A 17,881-nucleotide genomic window follows, 5' to 3' on the forward strand; every position below is an offset into this window, starting at 1 on the left:
ATATTCCAGACCTCGCCACAGTGGGCCAGCCACTATATGCACTGTTAAAAGCAGACTCGGTGTGGATGTGGGGTCCGGCGCAACAAGCAGCCTTTGAGCGAGTTAAAGAGCTCCTCACAACGTCACCTACCCTGGTGTACTATGATGTTACCAGGAGCACAGTGGTCTCAGCAGACGCAAGCAGTTATGGGATAGGCGGTGTCCTGCTGCAGCTCCATGGCGAGGACTGGAGACCGGTGGCATACTGCTCAAGGCGACTGAGCGACGCTGAAACCAGGTACGCTCAGATAGAGAAGGAGTGCCTGGCGAGCGTGTGGGCGTGTGAGAGGTTTCAGATGTATCTCTACGGCCTACCAGCATTCAAACTGATTACGGATCACAAACCCCTCATCCCACTGATGAACTCCAGGGATCTCGACAATGTGGCACTCCGCTGCCAGCGACTCCTCATGCGGTTGATGAGGTTCAACCCGGAGGCTGAGTATGCGCCGGGGAAAACCCTGGTGGTGGCAGACACACTGTCCAGGAGCCCACAGGAAGACAAGGAGCTCAGTAGAGACACAGACCTGGAGTGTTACGTAGCAGCTGTGATGAGCAGCATTCCAGCATCGCCGAAAAAGATAGACAGCATCCGCGCGGAGACGGCAGTGGACGAGCAGCTCCAAGAAGTGATCAGGTACATACAAGCGGGGTGGCCTGAACACCTAGCACACATAAACACCTGTGTTAGGGAGTACTTTCCCGTTAGGAACGAACTGTCTATGCATGATGGGGTAGTGACCAGAGGGAGTAGAATAGTGATACCAGGGAGATTGAGGTCAGAGATACTAGAACGCATACATGAGGGCCATCAAGGTCTTAACAAGTGCAGAGACAGGGCCAACACTTCGGTGTGGTGGCCTGGCATAGCCACACAGATCACACACAAAGTCGAGAACTGCATGTACTGTCGTGAGCAGAGGAGAGCACAGAACAGAGAGCCTCTCCTGTCAACACCTCTCCCAGACAGGCCGTGGAAGAGAATTGGCATAGATTTATGTGAACATGAGAGAGAGAGTTACCTAGTCATAGCTGACTACTACTCTAGATACCTGGAGATACTCCACATGCCTACCACGACTAGTGCACATGTGATCTTGAAGCTGAGAGCCACGTTTGCCCGGCACGGAATACCGGAGCAGGTTGTCAGTGACAACGGACCGCAGTTCAGCAGCGATGTCTTCAGAGGCTTTGCCTGTGACATGGACTTTACGCACACAACCTCTAGTCCCCACAACCCACAAGGAAACGGTTATGCTGAACGTGCAGTCCAAACGGCAAAGGGGATTCTGAGACAAAAGGACCCCCTACTTGCTTTAATGGTTTACCGTTCTTCTCCACACAGCAGTACGGGTGTCAGTCCGGCAGAGCTCCTAATGGGCAGGAAAATCAGGACGACGCTGCCCACTCTGGCCAAGAACCTGCAACCAAAGTGGCCGAGCAGACATCACATCAGAGCTCGAGATGCTGCGGAGAAGAGCAAACAGGCCTTCTACTATAACAAGCGCCATGGCGTGAGAGAGCTCACACCACTGCAGCGAGGAGACCATGTTCTCACCAGACTGGACAATCAAAAGACCTGGTCCACACCTGCAGTAGTGGCAGGTGAGAGTGTTACACAGAGGTCTTATCTCATCGAGACGGAGCAGGGTGCTCTGTACAGACGTAACCGTCGACATCTCCAAGCGGTGCCCGTCGCGGGGCCTCCAGCGAACGACGACACAAATCCCAGGAATAACACACCAGACATTCAGATGAGCCCAGAACATGGCTCGCCTGGTCCAACAAGGAACACTGATGGACTGATCCAAACCAGGTCTGGTAGACCTGTTAGACCTGTCCAGAGACTTGACCTGTGAGGGGACAGTTCAATAACAACAACAAAAAAGGGTGTTGATATTGTAAAAAAAAAAAAGAGAAAAAAAGGAGAGATGTCATAGTTATTGATGTGTTGATATTGTTAAAGAAAGATATCTAAGTTATTGATGTGTTGATATTGTTAAAGAAAGATATCTAAGTTATTGATATGTGTTATATTGTTAAAAGGGAAAAAGGGAGATGTCATAGTATTGTTAACTGACTACAAGGGGAGTTGTCATATATACGTTACGGCATGTTTACGACAGTTACAGTAAGTGGGGGTGGCGAGAGAACCACCGGAGGCAGCAATAAAGAGTCCTGTTAAATAACCAACTGTTCCGTTGTCTGTTAATATCCAAGATATTACATATCATGTTCTATTTGCAATTAAAGATTGATAATTGTGTGTATTGGGTTATTGAGAAGAGACTAGAGAGTGCTGGAAAAAAATGTGGGCGGAGAGGGCCTTTTATCAGTCATTAAAGTATTAAAATTGAAAAGCAATGATTAAAAGTTCAACTATTCCGGGCATTGAACCAGCTGTGCGGAGGACATCGCCGGATCCTGGCCGCCGGCTCTATCCACTGGGCTATCTATTCCTTAGACAATTGAAGTGTTTTTATATTACTCATTGTCTTTTTGTTCAAATCAAATCAAATCAAGTTTTATTTATATAGCACATTTATAAACGATTTATGGTCGAGCCAAAGTGCTGTACATATAATAAAATTAGCCTACAGTAGAGACACTTTACAGCAAATACAACAGCACAGATTGTTAAGAATATCAGTATGAGAAAAAACGACACCCTCTATCCTTAGACCCTCACATCGTACAAGGAAAAACTTCCAGAGAAAACCCCACAGTTTAAAGGGGGGAAAATGGGAGAAACCTCAGGGAGAGCAACAGAGGAGGGATCCCTCTCCCAGGACGGACAGACGTGCAATAGATGCCGTGTGTAAATCGAAGAGATAATACATTTTACAGCAAATAGACCGAATGTTAGGAAATGCATGTGTCTGTAATAAGAAGATGAATCCACGAGGATGTCAGCTACAATCCTGTGGAAGCCATCAGGGAAGCAGCATGGCGAGACCAAAGGCAGGACCGCAAAGACAGGTTCAGCCACGACCCGAAGTCCACGACTTAATCCAGAACTCGGGATAGAGGATCCAAGACACAGGACTACAGCAAGAGGATCAGCCTCGACTCCGGATCCCGGCGTAGATATAGATACAAAACAAGAAAAAAAGATTTGGCTGGGTTAATCGGAACAAGAGAATACACAGACACAGACAGAGAGGGAAAAGGTCATTGGATAAAAGTTATTCTGGATAACCCTCTAGAAAGATCTCATGAACTTCCCCACTCAAGACCCGAGCAGTTCTGTTAGAAGTCCAAGGTAAAGGCACAGGCCGCACATACCGCTCATGGAATCCCTCACCATATGAACTCTGACCCCTCAAGTGTACAAGTGAAGAGACACCATGTGTCAGCTCCTTTTTAGAATAGTATTTATTCTCTTCTCAGAGAAACAAGGGTATGAAAAGAATAGCCAGAAAGAGAGGAAGAGAGGCACAACGTGACTACGTAAATGCACTCTCCTAAATATTAAACGAGTAAGAGATGAAGAAACACAAAGCCAGAAATTGAAATGAAAAGGCACCATCATGCTTCCCCTTAGAATAGGGTGGAAATTATGAAGACCCAAATTATAAAGAGGGGACATGGGATACTAGTGAAGAGAGACAACAGTGAAAAGGCCCAACATATCCAACGTACTAGCACTCTCCAAAGAGACAGAAAGTCAAAGTATACGCCGAGAGGCACAACGTGGCTACGTAAATGCACTCTCCTGTATAAATTAGTTCAAGGGAAAGGGGGTGAAAAACTAAACTAATGAAAAGAACGAAGTAGAGAGGCCTAAATGCCCTCTCCTAGATTCAATTAAAGGAAAGAACTGGGGAACAAACAAGTACAGGAGGAAAGGCCCAACGAGTCAACGTCAACACACTCTCCTAGAATAGTTCAAGGTAAATGGGGTAGGAAGAATATAGTAGGAAACAGAGCTGAAAAGGCGTCCAAGAACGCTTTCCCTCTAGTCCAGGGTGAAAATGTAGGATAAGAAGCAGAGATACAGAGCACAACAACCTATCTCTTCGTCAGATGCACTCCCCCGCCTGGATAAGCGACTCTGTGCCCCATCCCCCTCTACCGGACCTTAGATCCGCAGAGGGAGAGGGGAAGGACCAACCCCAATGGGGGGTTTAGGGTTTTAAAAGAAAACCCAGCAGAGATCCAAAAATGGATGAAGAAGTAATTACAAAACGGTTTATAAAACCAAGGGGTTATTCCTCATATTTCTAAAATGTTCTAATCTAATTCAGGGTTATACCAACTCAGCATCAAGCTACCAGATTTAGCAACCAATTCAGTCTAGTCAGAACCATCTCTAAGGTCTCCCTGCCCCCAACCTACTAATCATAAAAAACTGAAACCCCATAAAACCCCAATAATATTAATAACATTTAATAATATTAAAAATAGTATCAATTCTGTGGATAACTAAATAAATAAATAATTAAACAAAAGCCAGAGAGAAAAAGTGAGTTTTAAGTGTTGATTTAAAAAAAAACAGGGTCTGGGCCGATCTCACATGGAGGGGCAAAGTATTCCAGAGCCTAGGAGGGCCAGTCTCTGCGAAAGCTCGATGCCCTCGGGTTTTAAGCCTGGTCTTAGGCACTATCAACAACAGCTGATCAGCCGACCTTAAGGCTCTGCCTGGGGTGTAGCGATGGAGGAGTTTGGCTATATAGGCAGGAGCCAGCCCATTTAGGGCTTTGAAAACAAATGAAAGGAGTTTAAAATCTATTCTGAACTGAAATGGAAGCCAGTGCAATGAAGCCAGAATTGGGGTGATATGGTGTTAGAGTTTATTGAAGGATAAATATGTTTTCATAATGTGTTCTGATACATTTATTGTCATAAAGTGTACAAGAAGATTCTTAGTCAAGAAGGGAGGAACAGAGAACAGTCTGTTCAAGAGCACACATACACACACACACACAAATTCACATGACAGAGTCACAAGATACACACAAACATATATTGGTGTTGGTCATCATCACATGATTGTCATGTTACTGTATTGTTGAAAATAAAAGGGCTGCACTGAGAGAAGACGAGCGGAATTGGTTGAGAGTGGACATTTGCAGGTCGCTCGCTGATTCTCCTTGCAGCAAGCTAAATTGAAAACTCGAGTACTGTTATCTCTGTTCACTGGATTTGGTATATTGAACCGAACTGGGGTTTTACCCTTAGAAAGTAATATTGCAATACCCCACATTAATTGTTCCTTCGAGCCGGAATCCAACAACATCGTGACGGGAAGGAGGAAGGAGACGACACGCCGCAGTCTGTCGACAGCCGGGATCATCAGCCGACCCCGAGAAAGACCCGGGACGCAGAATTCGTGGCCGGGCCGGTGCTTATATGTCCAACCTCCCTCATCCTGGACACGATTGACGGAATCCAACCGGACCAGTGACCACAGATAACGGGTAAGACACGGTTACTCCACCATTAAGGAGGGTGATAAAACGTTGATAGAGAAAGGTTACTCCGCCTATAAGGAGGGTGATAAAACGTTGATAGAGAAAGGTTACTCCGCCTATAAGGAGGGTGATAAAACGTTGATAGAGAAAGGCTACTCCGCCTAAAAGGAGGATCGACGTGCCGTTGGGTACATTTATGAGTGATTGAGTGAAAGCGGTGTGTAAAAGTGTCACCAGTGGAATCAGCGCACAGAGTGGAAACCTAACGGTGCTATCACAAACTCTGTGGCCTGTTGAAGTACACGCAGTGGTGAATTAGGGATTAGGTTCCGACCGACACGTTGTCCAGTAGGAACACCAAGCTAGAATCATGGGGTCCGATGGGAGTAAGCCTGCCGCTACAGGGGACATGAGATATATGGAAATATATAGTCATGGCAGCACCATTTATTGTAGCAAATGGTATAAACAGTACGGCTTCCAAGGGAAGCTGGAGAAAACAGCAGTAAGAGAATTAAGCGACAAATTGAGAGCAGCAACAGCTGAAACAACGCAAAGCAAGAAAAGAAAGAAGTTAGAAGCTCAACTACGGGTTGCAGTTATATGGGCTGAACAAGCCCATAAAAGGACAGGTGGAGCAGTGGAAGGTATGATAGCAGCGGCTATTTCAGTGAAAGCAGACGAGGAGACAGGGACGTCAGGATCAATTGATGCTGCACGCACAGCGGCGATAATAGTCGAGCATAGAAGGGAAGAGCAAAGTATTAGAAAAGCGCAAGAGAAAGAGAAAAAGCAAAGAGAGAAAGAGACAAAACAACGCATAGAACAAGAATGGGCAGCAACAATAAGCCCTCCGCATACAAGAAGCAAGGAGGAAAGGAAAACCAAGTTATATCCTGTTGAAGAATTAAGAGAAGCAGAAAAATCCTTCGACGGAACAGCATATCAGGGTGACGCTTATCCATTAGTACAAGTGGCCAACCCGCACTATGGAGTTGGCGAAGACCTAGAAAGAATGTTAAAAGTGTTCCGCCCATGGACAATGGATGAGTGTAAAAAGGCTTGTGAGGGACTGACTCCATACAAAGGACCCGGCGCAGTTTGTCCTTGACCATACTGCATTAATAGCGTCATATGGTTTAAATGGACATGAAGTTTTAAGAACCCTTATGGTAATCCTTGGCCATGAGTGGGCAAGGGTAAAAGGCATTTTCACGGGAACAGCAGCAGATGGAGGCCCAATGCCACCAGGTGACCAGGCTTTAACCAATGCTCTGGTTCCAGTGTACCAAGCAATTGAGAGGACTTTTGCCCTAAGACGTGATTTCACAAAAGTCTCGGGATGTAGGCAAAGGGAAAAAGAGTCAGTGCAGGACTTCAGAGTAAAAATGGAAGAGTGTTTCCGTATTCACAGCGGCATCCCCTACAGCAACGTAGCTGACTCTGCATTCATACAACAGCTAAAACAAAGCTTAATGAATGGGTTTCACCCAGGAGTCGCAGATTTCATCCGCAAGCACAATGTTAACCATAGAACATGCAACTTACAAGAATGCCTAAATTATGCAGAACACGCCACATCCCAAATCAAAGAAAAAAGACAAAATAAAGCATCTGCATCAGCTTTCTTTGTAGGAGAAGGAGGATAAACCAATGAGGTTTTTTTGTAGGACCAGGACAGGGAAGAGGTGGGTTTAACAGAGGACGAGGGAATGGTAGAGGAACAGGCAGAGGCAGAGGACGAGGACTAAACTCAGATGGGAAATTCCTATGCCACAGACGCGGAAAGGAGGGACACATGGCTAGGGACTGCAGGGAAGAGAGACCACAGAACAAAGAAGGGGGACAAAAGGGACAATACAAAGACAAAAGACATGCCCCCCCCCCTCCCCCCTTCACATAACCTACATAGTTATGACAACTGACTAGACGTAGAAAAGGAAGAAGAGGACATCCACACACATCACATTGACATTTCTGAAGTATTACTGAATCTGTCGGATAACAGTATTAAACCTACCAGGACAATCGAAATCAATGGGGAAAAATTTGAATTCTTATGTGACAGCGGTGCAGACTCATCAGTAGTGAACAAAGAGGTCAAAAGAATGTGGCCACCAACTGGCACTATGTTTGTAAAATCAGCAAATGGACACATAAATCAGAGGTCGATTTCAAAGCCACTTGTTATGGAAGATAGAAGGTCAGGCCTCCAGGCATCCCTCAAATTTGTGTTCATCTCAAACGGCCCTGTCATTTTGCTAGGGAGAGACGGCATGGAAATGTTAAAAATCAGGATAAACAACAAGATAGTATTCCCTGTTAGTCTCTACAAAACAGCAGCTCATTTGAGTCATGGGCCGTGCCATGTCTCAACAGGAGGGATGGTGACAATAATAAATGAACACTTCCATACATACAGCTACATTACATTTTCTAAAAACTTTTGTAGAGCCTGTGTAGTATGTTGCAGACACAATGCTCAAGGCAATGAGCGACCACAGAGAGGAAAGTTTCCTCCACCACCATACCCGTTTCAACACATGCATATGGACTTCATCGAACTAACACAATGCCAAGGGTACACATACTGTTTGGTAATGATATGTCCGTTTTCAAAGTGGGTTGAAATATTCCCAGCAAAACATGCAGACGCTATTACCGTAGCAAAAGCCATATGCAAGACAATACTACCAAACAGAGGTATTCCAGAGAAACTGTACAGTGATAATGGTTCTCATTTTGTAAATCAGGTTATTACCAAACTGTCTGAGCATATGAGGATAACATTAAAAAACCATTGTGCATATCATCCACAAAGTGCAGGCTTAGTGGAAAAAACAAACGGAACAGTAAAGTTAAGACTAAGGAAAACAATGGAGGAAACAGGGTTGTCTCCCATAACAGGAAGGCAATTCAGACTACCAATCACAGACGAGGTGAGGGAGGAGGATGATGCTGAGGCAGAGACTACATTAGCTGAATGGATGAGCAGACTCTTCAGAAGCAATGAGATAGCTCGAACAAATAACCTGCCAGACATTTCTACTCCCTTACAGGATACTCGAGTGCAGACTGGTGACCAGGTCCTCGTGAAGGTGATTAATAGGAAGCATTGGCACTGTCCACGGTGGGACGGTCCCTACACGGTACTGCTGACAACACCGACTGCACTAAAAATCGCCGAAAGAACTACGTGGATACATCAGAGCCACTGCAAAAAGATAATACCTCTCCAACTTAACGACGGATAAGTGGTGGAAGTCCGGCTACAAAGGGCGGTGTTTCATTAGGAAATACTGGTCTCAACCCCGGTGAAGAAAACAACAGAACCACTATCACAAATAGACTATGTTGGGAAAGGTGTTTGTAGTGGCCCTACTGGGTCTGACGCTAATGACTATAAGACAATTGAGTGAGGAATCCTCAACAAAAGAAGAAGTCCATCGAGAGAAAAAATGGTCACTACTTAAAGATGACCCATGGAACCACAATGACTATACTGACACAGACCCCTCTCAAAAGGACGAATATACTTACCTAACCTCCAATGTGTAAGACTTAAAGCTAGGTTACTGTCTGTCATATGACGAATGGTTCGAAAATGTCAAAAACAAGTGAATTAATTCTGAAAGTAATAAAGACACTGTAACCAGCTAGTAATTATGAAAAACAGGAGGGAATGTTAGAGTTTATTGAAGGATAAATATGTTTTCATAATGTGTTCTGATAAATGTATTGTCATAAAGTGTACAAGAAGATTCTTAGTCAAGAAGGGAGGAACAGAGAACAGTCTGTTCAAGAGCACACATACACACACACACACAAATTCACATGACAGAGTCACAAGATACACACAAACATATATTGGTGTTGGTCATCATCACATGATTGTCATGTTACTGTATTGTTGAAAATAAAAGGGCTGCACTGAGAGAAGACGAGCGGAATTGGTTGAGAGTGGACATTTGCAGGTCGCTCGCCGATTCTCCTTGCAGCAAGCTAAATTGAAAACTCGAGTACTGTTATCTCTGTTCACTGGATTTGGTATATTGAACCGAACTGGGGTTTTACCCTTACAAAGTAATATTGCAATACCCCACATATGGTCACGCTTTTTATGGCCAGTAAGAAGACGTGCAGCTGCATTCTGAACTAGCTGGAGGCGTCTAATTGAGGCCTGATCCATACCCACATACAGAGCATTGCAGTAGTCCAGTCTCGAGGTAACAAAGGCGTTAATAACCCTTTCTAGGTCTTTAAAAGATAAAAAACGACTTGGTCTTAGCCAATGTTCACAACTTCTCCACATTTCGAAGTGTTTCCCGAGCCAGAACGACCTATTTTTCTTCCTGGCTTGCTCTATAATGATCCAATTCAAATGCAATACCAACAACAGCAACAACGCAAACTACGACAACAACCCACACATTGCGCATTGTTTAGAGCGGTTATAAAGTGTTGAAGCGCTCAAATTTGAAACTGTTTCAACCTGTCACCAGGGACGCCTTAATGCACAGGCTGACCTGGGCTGAAGCCCAGGGGCCTACGGAGATCGGGGGCCTATCATGAGCCAATACATTTAAAAAAAATGTAAAATTAAAAAAGTAAAGTTTTTTATTTCGGATGTTTTTTTTACATTTTAAATAAACAAAGTCTTGGCTTTCAGAATATGACACTTTAATTTCCAAAATCACACGATAAATACATTTTTGAAGCTTGTAAAGGGAAGATGACAGCTCTCCCTCGCCACTTTGCTGTTCCAAAGCGCCGCCTCCCCTGCCTCCGCTGAAATTATTAATGTAAGGCGTATAGTAATCATAGATAACACGGCAGGGTCCGTTACAGTTTGTTTTCATCTGATTTCAAATAAACAAAGTCTTGGTTTTAAGAATATTAAACTTGTTTCGCCAAATTCAGATGATAAAAACAACTTTTAAGCTTGTAAAGGCATGTTACGAACTCAGACACTTAGGATGTAGGACCCAATTGCACGACCCGGGAGACAGAGGTAAAGTATTTGTAAGATACTTTATTTTCCAAATACAGCATTGAACAACAAAAAAGGTAACTATCAAATCTGAGGTTACGTATTGTAACCCAGTTTCTATAAGTATAGGCGCAGCCCTCTAAGGCTATCGCTATTGGGTAATCCCACTGCACGTGTACAGCACTGACAGACTTAATCCACGCCCACCTATGACGTGGGCCCCACCTCCGGCCTCACTTCCGTATAAATAGGAAGATGGCCCGTCCAACTGCTCCCACACAAACAGCTTTTCTTCAGCTATTCGCTGAGCCAGTGGGGCCCGAACCTTAGAGGGCTGCGCCTATACTCATAGAAGCTGGGTTACAGTACGTAACCTCAGTTCTATTTCGTATGAGGCTTCGCCCTCTAAGGCTATCGCTATTGGGTTAAGGGCGAAGCAGAATGTAGTCCACGCCCCACTGGTCCGTCCGTAACCAGAAGCACAAAAACCCATCTACTCAATAATAACCCATGCGAAAAAGAAAGGAGCATCACAGTCCCTGGAAATATAGCATTATTCCAAATGAATATTCTCTTTAAGGGAATGAAGGTGAATACCCGTCGTTTAAAAAAAGTAGAGATAAACAAATCCCACTTGTTAAACCTATAAAAGAGGGGCAAAAGGGGCAGCTCTCTGAATGCCGATAGGCAGGAGAGAGGGCACGCCGTTTAGTCCCTGACATTACTCAATCTGACAGAACAGCAGTACTGAATGTGTAAGAGAGGAATGGGAGACATCCCTCAAATAAAAACGAATAAAAGAACAGGGGGAAGACCAAGATGCAGCATTGCAAATGTCTTCCACTGTCATTCCTCCATGCAACGCCATAGAGGTTGAAATTCCTCTGGTGCTGTGCGCTTTGATGTTTTCTGGGGGATCCACCCCAGAGAAAACATACGCCTGTGATACAGCCTCACACAACCAGTGTGACAGCCGCTGTGCAGACAGAGGCTGCCCTATTGAGTGCTCTCTGTAATGCACAAACAGGCGCTGAGACTTGCGCAACATGGCTGTGCGTGCAATATAACATGACAGCGCACGTACGGGACAGAGGAGATGAGATGTGGCTTCTTCCTCTGATGTGTGAGGAGGAGGGAAGAAACCATCTAAAGTGATCCTTCTCGATCTAAAAGAGCTTGTGATCACCTTTGGCATAAAAGCCGGCTTAGGGCGCCAAACAGCTGAGCTGCCCTCTCCTTGGATCTGGAGACATGACGGAGCCACAGAGAGAGCAGACACATCACTCACCCTTTAGCTGATGTGAGAGCCAAGAGCAGAGCTACTTTGGCTGACAAGAACTTCAGGGGGACCTGATCTAAAGGTTCAAATGGAGCTTTACTCAGTGAGCGTAACACTAAGCCAAAACCCCATCGAGGCGCCAAAGCGCGTGACACATGTCTGAGTCTCTGTGCTCCCCGTAGAAAACATTTTGTCAGAGGGTGACTAAACACCGTGCTGACACCAAACCTACGTGGCAAGATGAAATGGCAGCAGCATGCTTTTACCGTGCTATAAGCCAATTCCTGTCCTGGAGGAACAACAGCACGAGGCAGGGGGGCCAACGGGGTCCAGGCTTTTCCCTGCACACCACACGGAGCGCTGTCCATTTGGCTGTGTAGGATGTGTGTTCAGCAGCTGCGCTGATCGAACACCTCCCTGGCGATTTATGTAGGCCACCGCTGCTTTGTTGTCTGTTTGAATCAACATATGTTGATTGTACAGCCACGGGACGAAGTGCTGGAGCACTTTCCATACGGAGAGTAATTCCAGCACGTTATATGGAGAGACATGTGACCCGCCCACTGTCCCCCCACTGCCTGCGACATGCACGTTCCTCAGCCTGCGAGAGATGCGTCTGTGAACACTGCGGTGTGTGACATCACTCTGCTCAGGGGCACCCCCACTGACGTGGAGATTTTTCCAGTAGGTCAAATCCAAAACCACGGAAGGAGGAATGTACACCATGCGTCTCCTCTGACGCACGGGGTCGATGCACAGGCGAATAAACCACCTGGAGTCTCCTCACTATGAAGGAGACCCAGGGGGATCACCATGTGACCAGCTGATATCATGCCTAACAGCTGCATCACGGAGAGGGCTGTCACCGCCCCGCGGGGTGTGACGCGCCAGAGGAGAGCTGTCACTTTCTCCCCTCTCAACTGTGAGAGTCACACTCTCATGCGGGCTGAGTTCAATTCCACTCCCAGTTAAAAAGATAACCTGGGAGGGACGAGGACAGCTCTTCTTCCAGTTGATAATGAAACCCAGGTTTGACAGATGAGATACGAACTGTATCGTCTGTAAGCCGCTTCCTCCCTTCCTGGAGCGAGCCAGCCACAGCCGGTCGTCCAGGTAAAATAACACTCTTCCCCATTCTGAGTAGCTGCTCCAACCGGCTCCTCCCACTTTGAAAAAGTGCGTGGAGCCAGGAATGAGAAACGCAGGACATTCTGTGTTTCGGGATGATGGTTACGTGGAGGACTGCATCCCTCAGGACTATGGATGTGCACCTCCCTGGTGAACACTCCAGAACCTGTTTGATCGTCAGCATGGGAAAAGGCCATTCCCTTGTTGGACACTGACAGATCGAGGATGGGTCTCATTCCCCCCGCCCGGTCTCCTTCGGGACCAGAAAATACCGGGAGTAAAAAACCCTGATTTTCTTCCCCATGAGGAACCCTGGAAAAAAGCTTCCTTTTCAACCAGAGTTCCTGCCGCTCTGCACGGAGCGCGAGACACTGTTCCCGGGATAACAGGGTTCCCTGTATCCCGTAGAACTGCGGGGGGGAGAGGCGAACTGCAGAGACTACTCTCTGCCCATCCGCCTGCTCATCCATCTGTCCATCAGACACACGCGCCGCCACCCTGAGTACCATCCAGTACTCTGATAGCGCCGGGTGTACATTCTATGGATGTGCTGTGGTTGGTGGCAAACCACGCCAGAGCCCTCCACACGCTGCATTTCACACAGGCTCTCATTATGTCGCCGTTTAGGAGAATACTGTAAAAAATTAAATAATTCACAGTAACATTCTGGTTAGGGGGCTGCCAGTAGATTAGTGCCGAAAATCGGCTGAAAAATAACAGTAATTGCTTACAGTGTTAAACTGGACACCGAGGTGGGTTCACGCTCAACACCCCTAAGGGATGAGCGGAGCTGTGTACAGTGCTGTCCTCACTGTAATAATGGCACTCGTGGGCTCATTACCGTGTGTAGGAGGTAGGTTTGGGACAGAGGAGAAAAACCGAGCTGCCTAAAAACCAATAGGTTTTAAAGACAGCCTATTTATGCAGCGAGCCATGCTGCCTATAACCGACAGGCAGTGTTGGGAAAGTTCACTTTCTACATGAACTAGTTCAGTTCACAGTTCACACATTTTAAAATGAACTAGTTCAGTTCATAGTTCATAATTCAAAATGTTGAACTAAAGTTCATGGTTTCAAAAATGAACTAATTTATAGTTCATAGTTCTTTTTTCAATACGTTGCTGCGAGCTATTATTTGTCTCCTGTACGATGTTAATGGGCCATTTCAATTTTTACAATATCCTCAGAGGGCCGTACAAGTTATTGACCTCTGCTTAAAAAAACTAAAATCACAGCCCATTCATTTCATTCTGTGCAAAGAAAAAGCAACCTCTTCATCCAGATATCTCACCATGACTCGCGTATGCATGCACGTGCACGGTGTGGCGTGACCACCAAAACAGAAAGATAATTTATGGACACAAGATGTGTGCAAATGTATTTAGTTTCCTATCCATGTGAACATGGTTTAAGTGGGGGGGACCTAACCTCCTCTAGAGGGGTCCGGGGGGCATGCTCCCCTGGGAAGATTTGTTGCACTTTGAGAGCAACATTAGGAGATCTATGGACACATCTCTCAACACCCAAACACAACTGTAAGCAGATTTTCTTTTAATTTATGGATATTTGACAAATCACTACCCTTTCAAACTGTATTCTTCTTTATTAATAACTGTCATATAGTATTTTATACCTGTTTACTTTATTCTCTTATTTTTTTTATAACTATAATGATCATATAAAGATGTGCCTTTACCTCACTGGTTGTAGACAAAGCTTCTTATATTCGTTAGCATAGCTAGCAAACCAGATGCTAATGATAACAACACAGTTATTGACTGTCTGATCAGTATGACAGATGAGCAGATCGCCACTGGGCTTTCAACTAAAGACACAGACACGCAGAAACTGCGGCATGTGTATGGACTTATCGGTGCTGCAATTTCTGAAGTGCTGGAGCGGCGTTCTGGTGCTCTCCGTCAGAACTGCAACCCTGTCAGTCGAGACATATACCACGTGATGACACGTTAGGCTCGTGTTGTGTTCAAGGACCCTGACCTTGGCCAGGAAAATCAGGCACTCGCTTGTTTAATTTTGTTGCGGTCTAGATTTCTTTACTTTTTTTATTTTTTGCGTGTGTTTATAAATTACCTCGAGAGCCGTACCAAATTGTCTCGCGGGCCGTATACGGCCGGAGGCCGGAGGTTCCCCACCCCTGCCGTAGAGTCTCACTCTGAGCGAGTGCTGCTGCAGCTGCTCTCGGCTTCGTCCATACTAATTCATTCATTCAATGCTCGCCGGTTCCGCGGTTCCACATTGTTTGTTGTGAGGAGTCTGATATATTTAGTATATTTATATTTTAGTGCGACAGCCAGGGGTGACAGGCGCGTACGCATCACAGGCAGCTTGCTGTTGCCAGATTGGGTGGTTTTCCGCATTATTTTGAAGCCTGTTTACGGTGTGTTTTAACTGGGTTTTCGGCTGAAAGGCATGAAATCTGGCACACTTTTGAACGCCGTTATAATACAGTGCTGAGAATGAACGCACTTTTGAACGCCGTTATACAGCGCTGAGAATGAACGCGTTCTCAATTACGTTCATCTAGCGGAAATACAGTACGTTCAGTTCACGTTCGCCCAAAATATGAACGCGTTCATGAACGATCGTTCATTGAACGCTTTCAGGTACATCACTGCCGACAGGTTAGGGGCAGCCGGCTTACCCGGTGGACCTTGCTACTTATTATTATTCATCTGTCCATCGAACACACACGTCGCCATTCTGAGTAATATTCTGAGAGCGCTGATGTGATTCTGATGTGCTGTGGTTGTCATGGTGACGAGCCACGTCAGAGCCCTCGCCGCCGTTGCCCGTGAAGGAACCCAAGAGGGGCCCGGACCGAAAAGCTGCGAGGGGGCCTCCACACGCTGCATCTCACACCAGCTCTCATCCTCTCTCTGTTTAGGAGAAGGCTCGTAAACTGGACATTGAGGCACGTTCACGCTCAACCCTGCTGAGGAATGAGCGGAGGTGTGTGCAGTGCTATTCACACAGTGCGTAATAACAGCCCTGGGCTCATTACGACCGTGTGTGGTAGGCACATCTGGGACAGAGGAAAAAAACCGTGCTGCCTGCTCATTGACAGGTTAGGAGCATCAGGTTTAAACGTCAAGCTTTGCTGTCTAAAAACCGCCTGGTTAAATACAGCTGGCTTGCGCCACGAGCCCTGCTGCCGCTAACCGACAGGTTAGGAGCATCAGGTTTAAACGTCAAGCTCTGCTGTCTAATAACCGCCTGGTTAAATACAGCTGGCTTGCGCCACGAGCCCTGCTGCCTGCTGACTGACAGGTTACAATCGGCTCTTGCACCTCCACACGCTGTATTGCACAGCGGCTCTCATCATGTCTCCGTTTAGGAGAAGGCTCGTAAACCGGACATTGAGGCGCGTTCACGCTCAAACCCGCTTGAGGAATGAAATGTGTGTGGAGGCATATCTGTGACATCGGAAACAAGTCCGTGCTGTCTAATCAACCGCCAGGTTTTAAAGACAGCCGGTTTGTGCCGCGAGCCCTGTTGCCTAATAACCGACAGGCTATGAGGCAACCGCTTATGTCATCCGGAGGAGAGCTCTCCTGAACCGGGGGAACGGGGAGATCTCCTTAGGCGGCTGCCTTTCCGATGATCTCCGGGAGTTCCTGGAGAATACCGCCTATACGACAGAGCCGAGATGGCGGATAGTGTCAGCCCGGCAGCCGAGACACCGGGCCCCGCCCTGTCTCCCCCGTCCGGAGGAGAGGGAGGATGGGGCCGGGGGAACCACATAGTGATCCGTGAATGGAGGGGAAGGAGTCGCCTGACTGCTGCCCGCCACTCGGATCCAATAATCAAGGGCTTGGCCAATCATCCCCGGCCGCAGCCGCGAGAGCGTTCGCTCTCTGCTGTTTGTGGGCCAGAGGAAGATGGACACAATGAGTGCACGACACCTGGGGATTGAGAGCCGCGTTTGCGTGCTCCAATCCCCGGCAGGACTCACCTGTATCGTCTGTGCAAAGCCGCTTCCTCCCTGGAGCGAGCCAGCCACAGCCGGTCGTAATTCATATGTCGGCTAACCCCGAGCCCTGCCCTGTCTCCCCCGTCCGGAGGAGAGGGAGAATGGGGCCAGGGGTAAATGTTTGCTTTCTAGTAAACAGCTCTGAAAAGAGCTTGTGCCTGTACAGTGCTTCTGCAACGGAGTGCTGAAGAAAAATGGGAGCAGTTGGACGGGCCTTCTTCCTATTTATACGGAAGTGAGGCCGGAGGTGGGTCCCACGTCATAGGTGGGCGTGGATTAAATCTGTCAGTGCTGCACACATGGAATGGGATTAGACACACAAGGGGTGGACAATCAGAAGCCTGGAATGAGAGGTAAATGGTGAGTGACAAAACAAACATAAAAATGAACCTCTCTAGAATTTCTGTCGGTGCACAACAAGGCATAATTACATGAGGCAACTTAACGTCACAGCAGGCATAACAACAGCCGGTGTTTCTTGTGAGGGTTTCCCCGGGAAACAAACACAATACACACAAATGCGTCACAGATCATTGTGCGGTATTTGAGATCATCTACGCAGCTCGCGAAGTAACTAGTGGACGGTATCAGTACTCCAAGTAAAACAAAACAAGGGATGGGCTGCCATTTGCCCATCCCTGAGCTAGGTGAAGGCTGTGTTCTCGCACCCGCTCCCGGTTACGTTGCATCTGGCTACCTACATAATGGCTCATTCATGTAGCGCCTGTATGGCTTCTCTTGAGCCCGAGGACGGCCATGACCGCTCAGAGTGGCGTGTGTGTGTGTGTGTGAGTGTGTAAACATAACTATACAACTTACATGTCTGACCACAAAAGCACTGGGTAAATGCTAAAAGGCAATGTTTTCTTGGTAACTCTCTGTGTAAATAGGTTAACATTTAAAAAAAAAAGGTTCTATTGAAAACAAAACTGTTCTGTGGGTATCTTTGACGTAAACAAAATATTTGCGAAATCTGAGAGAAATACCTCAAATTCTCTTCCCATGACTCCACTATTGACCCGATATCTAATGTCATCACA

The 17,881-nt window shown here is 46.5% G+C and overlaps 1 long non-coding RNA gene across 1 annotated transcript; it reads left to right on the forward strand.

The window, feature by feature from the left end:
• Positions 1–4,829: 4,829 nt before the first annotated feature.
• On the forward strand, positions 4,830–9,467 carry LOC139433126 (uncharacterized). Its single transcript, XR_011642705.1, has 2 exons — positions 4,830–5,459; positions 8,513–9,467. It is a non-coding gene; the product is annotated as an uncharacterized lncRNA (long non-coding RNA).
• Positions 9,468–17,881: the final 8,414 nt, after the last annotated feature.

Source organism: Pseudochaenichthys georgianus, chromosome 24 (assembly GCF_902827115.2).
Source record: "Pseudochaenichthys georgianus chromosome 24, fPseGeo1.2, whole genome shotgun sequence".
Lineage (NCBI taxonomy): Eukaryota > Metazoa > Chordata > Actinopteri > Perciformes > Channichthyidae > Pseudochaenichthys > Pseudochaenichthys georgianus.